The sequence below is a fragment of the Ornithorhynchus anatinus genome, chromosome 2 (genome assembly GCF_004115215.2).
Source record: "Ornithorhynchus anatinus isolate Pmale09 chromosome 2, mOrnAna1.pri.v4, whole genome shotgun sequence".
NCBI lineage: Eukaryota > Metazoa > Chordata > Mammalia > Monotremata > Ornithorhynchidae > Ornithorhynchus > Ornithorhynchus anatinus.
In genome coordinates, this window is record NC_041729.1 from 146,986,902 (window position 1) to 146,999,556 (window position 12,655).

At 49.8% G+C, this 12,655-nt stretch overlaps 1 non-coding gene across 1 annotated transcript; it reads right to left on the minus strand.

Moving 5' to 3' along the window:
* Positions 1 to 10,662: 10,662 nt before the first annotated feature.
* On the minus strand, positions 10,663 to 10,800 carry LOC114809451. The gene has a single exon (XR_003757235.1). It is a non-coding gene; the product is annotated as a small nucleolar RNA SNORA7 (small nucleolar RNA).
* Between the last annotated feature and the right edge of the window lie 1,855 nt (positions 10,801 to 12,655).

Genomic DNA, 12,655 nt, shown 5'->3' on the forward strand with positions numbered 1-12,655 from the left:
TTTCCATTTTTAAAAGCCGCAAAATCCTGCCAGGGGATTCTCCTGCCGTAGAGGTACGTACGAAGCGAGTGGAATGGGCAGTTTTTGAAAATGAAGTATCCAGAAGAGCAAACATGAGGCAGAAACAAATAGAGAAACAAATCCTCTGGTAATGGATATTTTTCATTTGAAGTTTGCTTCCTTATAAGATGGAAAAGAAGATGGGACAGAAGAGAGGGAAGAAGGGAAAAAAAGAAAGAGTAGGGCAGAGGTAGTCGATGTTGAGTGGCGGTTGACGTAGCCATCGTCTAGGTATTGGATCACAAACTCTTTCCACTGTAAGCTCTTTATGGGCGAGGAATGTGTCTGTTTATTGTTGTAGCGTGCTCTCCCAAGCGCTTAGTACAGTGCTCTGAACACAGTAAGCGCTCAATCAATATGATTCCATGAATGACGCCTTGTGGGGCTCTTGCCCCTCAGCATATTCGTCACCCGCCCCGTGAACCAAACTGTGCGGAAGGATTTCCAAAGCGGAGGCTGAAGGAGAAGAGGTTCTGCATTTATCTTGAGAACATTTCTTTGCACTCCTCTTCTCCACATCCACAGCTCAGCCAACCCCACCCTGGGTTTCTTTTTGTGTGTGCTTGCTGTGGTGGTTTTTTTTAATAACGTCTGTTAAACGCTTGCTATATGCCAGGCCCTCACCTAGGCTCTGGAATAGATACAAGCTAATCAGGTTGGGCACAGTCCCTGTCTCACGTAAGGCTCGTAATCTCAATCCCCATTTTACAGATGAGGGAACTGAGGCACAGAGAAGTTGTGTGACTGGCCTAAGGTCACCCGGCAAAGAGGTGGAGTTGTGATGAGAACCCAGGTCCTCTGATTTCCAGGCCCGTGCTCTTTTCACTAGGCCGTGCTGTTTCTTACTCCTTCCCGCTCCTGCAGAAGGTGAAAGAATCATACTTCTTCCTCTGTTGTTTTCTTTTTTTATTTTGTGCCCACTAGAGAAACGCTGCCAAGCGCGGGTAAGTGGACAATGAGGGGGAAAGTGATAGTGACAGGAAAGAGAAGGCGAGGAATGGGCAGGGCGAGGAATGGGCAGGACGAGAAAGTTGCCTCACCACCAAAGCAGCTGTTTGAAATCATAATTGTGGTATTTAAGAGCTTACTGTGTGCTAGGTACTGTACTAAGCGTTGGAATCGGTCTTATTCATTGAGGGCTTACTTTGCGCAGAGCACTGTACTAAGTGCTTGGGAAAGTACAAAATAGAGTTGGTAATAAATCAATTAATGGTATTTACTGAGCCCTTACTATGTGCAGAGTAGCACATCACAGTGCTTGGGAGAGTACAAGAGAAGCGGTGTGGCTTAGTGGGAAGAGCACAGGTTTGGGAGCCAGAGGTCGAGGGTTCTAATCCTGCCTCTGCCACTTATCAGCCGTATGACTTTGGGCAAGTCGCTTAACTTCTCTGTGCCTGAGTTACCTCGTCTGTAAAATGGGGATGAAGACAGCCAGCCCCACGTGGGACAAACCGATTACCTTCTATCTACCCCAGTGCTTAGGACAGTGCTTGGCACGTAGTAGGCGCTTAACACATACCTTGGTTATAGTACAAGAAAATTGAGTTGGACACAGCCTCTGTCCCACCTGGGGCTCACAGTCTCAATCCCCATTTTCCAGACGTGGTAACTGAGGCCCAGAGAAGTGAAATGACTTGCCCAAGGTCACACAGCAGACAAGTAGCAGAGCCAGGATTAGAACCCGTGACCTTCTGACTCCCAAGCTAGACACTCTATCCGCGATGCCGTGCTGCTTCTCTGAATGCACGGCACGAATCTCATGACTCACAAAACCTTCTCGTGACCCTCCAAGAATCTCATCCTTCAGTTGGAGCAACACAAGTCTGGTGTGGAAATGTATAATAATAATAATAATGTAGGTATCAAGCGCTTACTATGTGCAGAGCACTGTTCTAAGCGCTGGGGGAGATACAGGGTCACCAGGTTGTCCCATGTGAGGCTCAAAGTCTTCATCCCCATTTTACAGATGAAGTAACTGAGGCACAGAGAAGTGAAGTGACTCGCCCACAGTCACACAGCTAAGTGGCAGAGTGGCATTCGAACCCATGACCTCTGACTCTCAAGCCCGGGCTCTTCCCACTGAGCCGCGCTGCTTCTAACCGCCTCTGTTGGATTGTACTCTCTGAAGCACTTAGTACAGTGTTCTCCACAAATAAGCACTCCGTAAATACCACTGATGATGATTGACGACGATCATGAGGATGATTCATTCATTCAGTAGTATTTATTGAGCGCCTACTATGTGCAGAGCACTGTACTAAGCGCTTAGAATGGACAAATCGGCAACAGATAGAGACAATCCCTGCCCACTGACGGGCTCCCGGTCTAATCGGCGGAGACGGACGGACAGAAACAACAGCGATAAATAGAATCGAGGGGACGTACATCTCACTAACAAAATAAATAGGGTAATAAAAAATATACACAAATGAGCGGACGAGCCCAGGATGATGTACTCTCTGCCTCTGCCACTTGTCAGCTGGGTGACTGTGGGCAAGTCACTTTACTTCTCTGGCCCTCAGTTCCCTCATCTGGAAAATGGGCATTAAGACTGTGAGCCCCACGGGGGACAACCTGACGACCCTGGATCTCCCCCAGCGCTTAGAACAGTGCTCTGCACCTAGTAAGCGCTTAACAGATACCAACATCGTTATTATTATCAAATCAGGAAAATGGGAAGAAATGGAGTAAAAGGAGAAGGGTAATCTGCCGGTGCAATCACTGAAGGTTTTCAGTCAGCCTGCAGAAATAGAGTCCTTCGGTGGTGTCTGGTCTGTCAGTCATCAGGCCGCGCCTCAGATTTCCCAGGCCTGCGGTTTTGAGTAACGGAGCCCCAGGACAAATCCTTAAGGGGGCCACCTGTACTCAGTGGAAAAGCATGATTGAATTTCCTGACTTCTGAGTAAGTCAGTCCAGAGCAACGATGCTTTAGGAAGGCAGTTTTCACATTAGAGAAGCAGCGTGGCTCAGTGGCAAGAGCCCGGGCTTGGGAGTCGGAGGTCGTGGGTCCTAATCCCCGGCTCCGCCACCTGTCTGCTGTGTGACCTTTGGTGAGTCACTTCACTTCTCTGTGCCTCAGTGACCTCATCTGGAAAATGGCGATGAAGACTGTGAGCCCCGTGAGGGACAACCTGATTACCTTGTATCTTCCCCAGCGCTTAGAACAGTGCTTGGCACATAATAAGCAGCGTGGCTCGATGGAAAGAGCCCGGGCACGGGAGTGAGAGATCATGTGTTCGAATCCCGGCTCTGCCACTCGTCAGCCGTGTGACTGTGGACAAGTCACTTCACTTCTCCGTGCCTCAGTGACCTCATCTGTAAAATGGGGATTAACCGTGAGCCTCACGTGGGACACCCCGATCACCCTGTATCTACCCCAGCGCTTAGAACGGCGCTCTGCGCATATTAAGCGCTTAACAAATACCGACATTGTTATAATAAGCCCTTCACAAATACCAACCTTATCATTATTATTACGTTCAATTCTTTGAACTCTTCAGGGGACGGTGGCCGTTTTCAAGTTTGTGGTTATTGATGCAGACAGCGAGCCTGTGGGTGAGTGTGACTGAAGTGTCCGTATCATATTCGCGTCAAGATGAACTACCCACAGCGCCTGGCACCATTTTTGATTCATTCTCTTCGTGTCGCCATCTTGAAGCATTCATTCTAAGGGAGTAACTCTTTCCAGTTTTTGTGGGTTATGCCGTCTTGCTGCCGTTTCCCGTGTGGCTGTCCTTGAGGAGCAGCGTGGCTCACTGGAAAGAGCCCGGGCTTGGGAGTCGGAGGTCATGGGTTTGAATCCCGGCTCTGCCGCTTGTCAGCTGGGTGACCGTGGGCAAGTCACTTCACTTCTCTGTGCCTCGGTTTAACTCATCTGTAAAAAATGGGGATTAAAAAATGTGAGACCCGCGTGGGACAATCTAATTACCCTGTATCTACCCCAGCGCTTAGAACAGTGCTCTGCACATAGTAAGCGCTTAACAGATACCAACATTGTTGTTATTATAGCAGACATTCATTCATTCGGTCGTATTTATCGAGTGCTTCCAGTGTACTAAAGGGTTGGGGGAGTAGAGTACAACAGTAAATAGACCGATTCCCTGCCCACGAAGAGCTTACAGTCTTGAGGATAGTCTCCCTTGCCCTTCCTTAGGTCACCCAAGTGATTGGTCTTCACTACATCGAGAACTTGTCGAGGTCAGGGATCATAAAATGAATGATGGTATTTGTTAAGCGCTTACTAAGTGCAAAGCACTGTTCTAAGCACTGGGGGATACAAGGTGATCAGGTTGTCCCACGTGGGGCTCACAGTTTTAATCCCCATTTTCCAGATGAGGGAACTGAGGCACAGAGAAGTGAAGTGACTTGCTGCTCAAAGTCACACAGCTGGCAAGCGGCAGAGCCGGGATTCGAACCCATGACCTCCGACTCCCAAGACCAGACTCTTTCCATTAAGCCACACTGCTTCTCGATGATGATGATGATGATTTGATGACGAGGATTATGATGATGTTTGAACACAGTTTGAACACAGTCCCTGTCCCACGTGGGGCCCACCACCCCACTTTACAGATGAGGTTACTGAGGTACAGAAGAAATGAAGTGACTTGCCCAAGGTCCCACAGCAGATAGGTGGTGGAGCCAGGATTAATAGTAATAATAATGATAATATTGGTATTGGTTAAGTGCTTACTCTGTGCAGAGCACCGTTCTAAGCGCCGGGGGAGATAAGGGTCATCAGATTGTTCATTCATTCATTCATTCAATAGTATTTATTGAGCGCTTACTATGTGCAGAGCACTGTACTAAGCGCTTGGGATGAACAAGTCGGCAACAGATAGAGACGGTCCCTGCCGTTTGACGGGCTTACGGTCTGATCGGGGGAGACGGACGGACGAGAACGATGGCACTAAACAGCGTCGAGGGGAAGAACATCTCGTAAAAACCGATGGCGACTAAATAGAATCGAGGCGATGTACAATTCATTAACAAAATAAATAGGGTAACGAAAATATATACAGTCGAGCGGACGAGTACGACGCTGTGGGGATGGGAAGGGAGAGGGGGAGGAGCAGAGGGAAAAGGGGAAAAAGAGGGTTAAGCTGCGGAGAGGTAAAGGGGGGATGGCAGAGGGAGTAGAGGGAGAAGAGGAGCTCGGTCTGGGAAGGCCTCTCGGAGGAGGTGATTTTTAAGTAGGGTTTTGAAGAGGGAAAGAGAATCAGTTGGGCGGAGGCGAGGAGGGAGGGCGTTCCGGGACCGCGGGAGGACCTGACCCGGGGGTCGACGGCGGGATGGGCGAGACCGAGGGACGGCGAGGAGGTGGGCGGCGGAGGAGCGGAGCGTGCGGGGTGGGCGGTGGAAAGAGAGAAGGGAGGAGAGGTAGGAAGGGGCGAGGTGACGGAGAGCCTCGAAGCCTAGAGTGAGGAGTTTTTGTATGGAGCGGACGTTGATAGGCAACCACTGGAGTCGTTTAAGAAGGGGAGTGACACGCCCAGATCGTCTCTGCGGGAAGATGAGCCGGGCGGCGGAGTGAAGAATAGACCGGAGCGGGGCGAGAGAGGAGGAAGGGAGGTCGGAGAGAAGGCCGACACGGTAGTCTAGCCGGGATATAACGAGAGCCCGTAATAGTAAGGTGGCCGTCTGGGTGGAGAGGAAAGGGCGGATCTTGGCGATATCGTAGAGGTGAAACCGGCAGGTCTCGGTGACGGATAGGATGTGTGGGGTGAACGAGAGGGACGAGTCAAGGATGACGCCGAGATTGCGGGCCTGCGGGACGGGAAGGACGGTCGTGCCATCCACGGTGATAGAGAAGTCTGGGAGCGGACCGGGTTTGGGAGGGAAGATCGTCCCACGTGGGGCTCACAGTCTTAACCCCCAGTTTTCAGATGAGGTAACTGGGGCACAGAGAGGTGAAGGGACTCGGCCACAGTCACACAGCTGACAAGCGGCGGAGCCGGGATTCGAACCCATGACCTCTGACTCCCCAGCCCGGGCCCTTTTTCCTTCTGACTCCCACGCCTGTGCTCTAGCCGCTGTGTCACACCACTCATACTCCCCAAAGTGCTTAGTACAGTCCTCTGCTCCTAGTAAGTGCTCAGTGAATTAATATTAAATTGATGGACTTCAGCCAGCGGTACAATTGTGCGGTTTGGGGGCATCCTGCCATTGTCCATAATTGTGGTATTTAAGTGCCTACTATGTGTAAAGCACTGTACGAAGCGTTGGGGTAGCTACAAGATAATCGGGTCTCACATGGGACTCACCGTCTATGTAGGAAGGAGAACAGCTATTGGATCTCCATTTTAAAAGTAATAAAAATGATGGTATTTTTTTAAGCGCTTACTCTGTGCCAAGCACTGTTCTAAGCACTGGGGTGGATACAAGGTAATCAGGTTGTCCCATGTGGGCTCACAGTCTGAATCCCCATTTTACAGATGAGGTCACTGAGGCACGGAGAAGTGAAGGGACTCGCCCAAAGTCACACATCTGATAAGTGGCGGAGCCGGGATTAGAATCCACAACCTCTGACTTCCAGGCCCGTGCTCTTTCCAGAGAAGCAGCGTGGCTCAGTGGAACGAGCCCGGGCCTGGGAGTCAGAGGTCATGGGTTTGAATCCCACATCTGCCACTCGTCAGCTGTGTGACCGTGGGCGAGTCCCTTCACTTCTCTGGGCCTCAGTTCCCTCATCTGGAAAACGGGGATGAAGACCGCGAGCCTCACGGGGGACAACCCGATGACCCTGTATCTCCCCCGGCGCTTAGAACAGTGTTCTGCACGTAGTAAGAGCTTAACAAACACCAACATTATTATTACTTCCACTGAGCCACGCATTTGGAAAATGAGGAGACGGGCCCAGAGAATGAAGTGACTTACCCAAGATCACACTGCAGGCAAATGGCAGAACTGGTGCTAGAACCCAGGAACTGCGTTCACTCCACTGGGCCACCCTTGGTCTAAAATATCCTCCAGTCGCGTTCCACACAGCAGAGATTTGCTGCTTTGATTACTGCTTCAGAGTACCATGCCGAGCACCTTACTGAGCACTCTACTAAGGTTGTCAGCTGTGTGACTGTGGGCAAGTCACTTCACGTCTCCGTGCCTCAGTTCCCTCATCTGTCAGATGGGGATGAAGACTGCGACCCCCACGTGGGACAACCTGATGACCCTGTATCTCCCCCGGCGCTTAGAACAGTGCCCGGCACCTAGGAAGCGCTTAACGAATACCAACATTATTATAATCACGTTTGACTGAAACAGTCCCCCTCCCTCGTCGGGCTCTCGGTCTAAGTAGAGCCACTGGGAAATAATTATTTCTTCGCACCTTGACTTTTTCCAGTCCTTTTCATTTCTCCAGTCAATCCATCAGTGGTATCTATTGAGCACTTACTCCTGGCAGAGCACTGTACTGCGGGCTTGGGAAAGTGGGTAGACACATCCCCCGCCCACGAAATTACGAGCTTAATGTCCCGATAGCCGTAAGTATAAATAAATGAATCGCGGAAATATATGTAAGTGCCGGGGGGCTGAGGGAGGGGTGAACTTCTCTGTGCCTCAGTTCCCTCATCTGTAAAACGGGGATGAAGACTGTGAGCCCCACGTGGGACAACCTGATTCCCCTACGTCTGACCCCAGCGCTTAGAACAGTGCTCGGCACATAGTGAGCGCTTAACAGATACCAACGTTATCATTAGGGGAAGTGGGAGAAGAAGAAATGAAGGCACGGTCAAGGAAGGCCTGTTGGAGGAGGTGTGCCTTCAATGAGGCTTTCTTTGAAGGTGGGGAGAGTAATGGATGGTCTGTCGGCTGTGAAGAGGGAGGGCGTTCCAGGCCCGAGGCAGACACGAGGGAGGGGTTGGCGCAGAGATAGATAAGATGGCGGTACAGTGAGTAGGTTGGCATTAGAGAAGCCAAGTGTGTGGAGTGGATTATAATAGGAGAGCAGCAAGGTGAGGTAGGAGGGGGCAAGGGGATTCGCCCAGCACCTGCGGCGTGGCTCAGTGGAAAGAGCCCGGGCTTGGGAGTCCGAGGTCATGGGTTCCGATTCCCGCTCTGCCACTTGTCAGCTGTGGGACTGTGGGCGACTCACTTCACTTCCCTGGGCCTCGGTGCAGCGTGGCTCAGCGGAAAGAGCCCGGGCTTGGGAGTCAGAGGCCATGGGTTTGAATCCCGGCTCTGCCACTTGGCAGCTGGGTGACTGTGGGCAGGTCACCTAACTTCTCTGTGCCTCAGTTCCCTCATCTGTAAAATGGGGATTAAGACTGTGAGCCCCACGTGGGACAACCTGATTCCCCTGTGTTTACCCCAGCGCTTAGAACAGTGCTCTGCGTATAGTAAGCGCTTAACAAATACCAACATTATTGTTATTATTATTATTATTATCATCTGGAAAATGGGGATGAAGACAGAGAGCCTCACGGGAGACAACCCGATTACCCTGTATCTACCCCAGCGCTTAGAACAGTGCTCTGCACATAGTAAGCGCTTAACAAATGCCAACGTGATCGTTATTTGCATTATTTCCTTTTCTTCTCACAGTACCTTCCTCCCAACTCAGCGAGCTGTCAACATCACCATGGTCTTTTAAGGCAGATGGTTCTGAGCCGGTGCTGCATTTTTGAGACACACGTACACACACAGCATGGCTCAGTGGAAAGAGCCCGGGCTTGGGAGGCAGAGGTCATGGGTTCGAATCCCGGCTCCGCCGCTCGTCAGCTGTGTGACCTTGGGCAAGTCACTTCACTTCTCTGTGCCTCAGTCACCTCATCTGTAAAATGAGGATTAAGACTGTGAGCCTCACGTGGGACAACCTGATTACCCTGTTTCTACTCCAGCGCTTAGAACAGTGCTCGGCACATAGTAAGCGCTTAACAAATACCAACATTATGTATATATGAAGCCAACCAGATGAGCACACAGTCGTGGCAGCGATATTAACAATCAACAAGCCAAGAGCAAGCAAGCCTTCTGGGTCAGCCTGTAACCTGGAACGCTTCACCCAACTAAAGAAACAGCGGGGTCTGGTGGAATGAGCCCGGGCCTGGGAGTCGGAGGACCTGGGTTCTAATCCTGACTCTGCCACTTGTCTACTGCGTGGCCTTGAGTGAGTCACTTAACGTCTTCGTGCCTTAGTTCCCTCATCTGCAAAATGGAGACTTGATTCCTTTTTCTTCCTCCAGTTGAGACTGTGAGCCCCTTGTGGGTCCCGACTGGGTGTTATCCCTGCCCTCGGCACGGTGCTCGGCACGTAGTAAGCACGTAACAAATCCCACAGTTATTATTATCATCAGCAGAACTGAATTTGGAGCCGGTCTTGAGTTCTGCTAGTAAGGTGGTACGTAATCCAACGACGTACGGAGAGGCAAAGACGTAGAAAACTACATCAAGAAGACCACCGTGATTTTGATGGATCTGGCAACCCATCTACAGAACCCAAGGTCTCTATAGCTGCAGTCATGTTTAATCTTCCTTTTTATTTGGGAAATCTGGATGATCCCCAGAATAATTTAGCTACTTCATCAGTTACACTGAAGCTGAATACCGGAAGCATTAAGCTCATCGTGGGCAGGGAATCGATCTGCCAACTCTTCTGTGTTATTGTCTCCCAAGCATTTAATCTAATACTCTGCACAGAAAGTGCTCAACAAATATTTTTGAGGATGACGATGATATCACTAGATTGAGAAGCCGCATGACATAACTAAGCTCTTAGTACAGTGCACTGCCCACAGTAAGTGCTCAATAAATACAATTTCATGAATGAATGAATAAGAGACAGGGCAGAGGCCCGGGAGTCAGAAAATCATGGGCCTTAATTTCTGCTCTGCTGTTTGTCTGCTGTGTGACCTTGAACGAGACACTTCACTTCTCTGGGCCTCAGTTACCTCATCTGGAAGACGGGAATTGAGACTGTGAGCCCCATGTAGGACAGGGACTGTGTCCAACTCGATTTGTTGTGTTCACCCCGGAGTTTAGAACGGTGCCCGGCACACAGTAAGTGCTTAAGAAATACCAGTGGTATTATTATTATTTCCCAGATTACTGGCTTTCTGTTTTAGTTGTGTTCCTCCGAAGAAAGGTGAGAAGCTGCAAGGCCTAGTGGATAGAGCACAGGCCTGGGAGTCAGAAGGACCCGGGTTTTAGTCCTGGCTCTGTCACTTGTCTGCTGTATGACCCCGCGCGAGTCACTTCACTTCTCTGGGCCTTAGTTACCTCATCTGAAAACGGGGATTAAGACCGTGAGCTCCATGTAGGACAAGGACTGTGTCCAACCTGATTACCTTGCATCTACCTCAGTGCTAAAAACAGTGCCTGTCACCTGGTAAGCGCTTAACTAGCGTTTTAAAAAGGAGAAAGAAAGAAGGTGCTCTGTGAAAATAGCATTTGTCTTAGCTGGAAAGTCGTCTCCGACCCATAGCGACGCCGTGGACACCTCTCTCCCAGAGCGCCCCACTTCCGTCTGCAATCATTCTGGTAGTGGATCCAGAGAGTTTTCTTGCTAACGATACAGGGGTGGTTTACCGTGGCCTCCTTCCACGCAGTAAACTCGAGTCTCCGCTCTCTACTCTCTTCTGTGCCGCCGCTGCCCGGCACGGGGGAGTTTTGACTTGTAGCAGGTTGCCTTCCACTCGCTAGCCACTGGCCAAGCTAGGAATGGAATGGACAGGCCTCCGCTCGATTCTCCCTCGTGTAGCCGAGACTGTTAGAATACTGGAAACTCTCCAGCTGCGACCCAGAGAGGGGAGAAAATAGCATCGTTAGTCCTTTTATTTGAGGAACTACTCGATGGCAAATAAGATCGTAACCTGAAAAGATTAGTCTCTGAAGTTGACCTCAACTGATTACATTACTACAACTCGAGGTTTTAGAATACACCCAACGGCAAATCTACGAATGATTCCATGGGAAATTCAGATATTACTCAATAACCGCGTTCATTTAATGGAAATTAAAGAGATCAAACTCCAATTTGTAGCTGAAATAAAGTTTTCTGAAAATCTGAGACCGAAAGCTAATTTGTGGCAATGCAGGATTGTGATATTAACGCAAATTTACCGTGAGTCTATTTTGAAATGAAATTTACTGTTAAGTTATTATGCCACACTGACCACCATCATCATCAGTAGTATTTATCGAGCGCTTGCCCAACACTGTATCAATCACTTGGATGCAAAAGATTTCAAATAATAATAATTATGGTATTTAAGTGCTTATTATGTGCCAGGCACTGTACTAAATGCTGGGCTGGATACAAACAAATTGGGTTGAACACTCCCCCTCACACGGGGGGGCTCACAGTCTCAATCCCCATTTTACAGATGAGGTCACTGAGGTACAGAGAAGTGAAGTGACTTGCCCAAGACCACATAGCAGACAAGTGGCAGAGGTGGAATTAGAACCCTTGACCACCTGATTCCCAGGCACATGCTCTATCCCCTGTGCTGGGCTGCTTCCCTGACGTGATGCTTTCCAAACAATGTCTTACCTCAAGGAATTTATAGTCCAGCTGAAAAGACAGAACTGAAAAATCACTCATTCACTCAGTCTTATTTATTGAGCACTTACCGTGTGCCGCGAACTGTACTAAGTGCTTGGGCCGGTATAACTGGAGAAGCAGCGTGGCTCAGTGGAAAGAGCCCGGGCTTGGGAGTCAGAGGTCGTGGGTTCTAATCCCGGTGCCGCCACTTGTCTGCTGTGTGACCTTGGGCAAGTCACTTCACTTCTCTGTGCCTCAGTGACCTCATCTGTAAAAATGGGGATTAAAAAATGCGAGCCCCACGTGGGACAGTCTGATTACCCTGTATCTATCCCAGCGCTTGGAACAGTGCTCTGCACATAGTAAGCACTTAAATACCAACACTGTTATTATTATTATTAAGAGAGCAATAAACAGTCACATTCCCTGCCCTCAAAGGGCTTACAGTCTAGAGAGGGGGAGGCAGACATAATAATGTTGGTATTTGTTAAGCAATTACTATGTGCAGAGCACTGTTCTAAGCGCTGGGGTAGATACAGGGTAATCAGGTCGTCCCACGTGAGGCTCACAGTTAATCCCCATTTTACAGATGAGGTAACTGAGGGACAGAGAAGTGAAGTGACTTGCCCACAGTCACACACCTGACAAGTGGCAGAGCTGGGATTAGAACCCATGACCTCTAACTCCCAGGCCCGGGCTCTTTCCACTGAGCCATGCTACTTCTCTGAGCCAATATTTGTTTATTTATTTGTTCAATGAAATCAGGTCTTTCCTCTCCATCCAAACTATCACATTAATGACTCAGCCTATCCCGCCTGGCTGACTGCATCAGCTTCCTTGCTGACCTCCCAACCGCCTGCCTCTCCTCCCTCAGGTCCATGTTTCCCTCCGCTGCCCGGATCATCTTTCTACAGAAACATTCAGGGCATGTCACCCCTCTCCTCCGAAAACTCCGGCGGTTGCCCATCCACCTCCGTATCAAAGGAAAAGCCCTCACCGTTGGCTTTAAGGCAGTCCGTCTCCTTGCCCCCATCCTACCTCACCTCGCTTCTCTCCTCATACAACCCAGCCCGCACACTCCACTCCTCTGGTGCTAATCTTCTCACTGTGCCTTCCATCTCA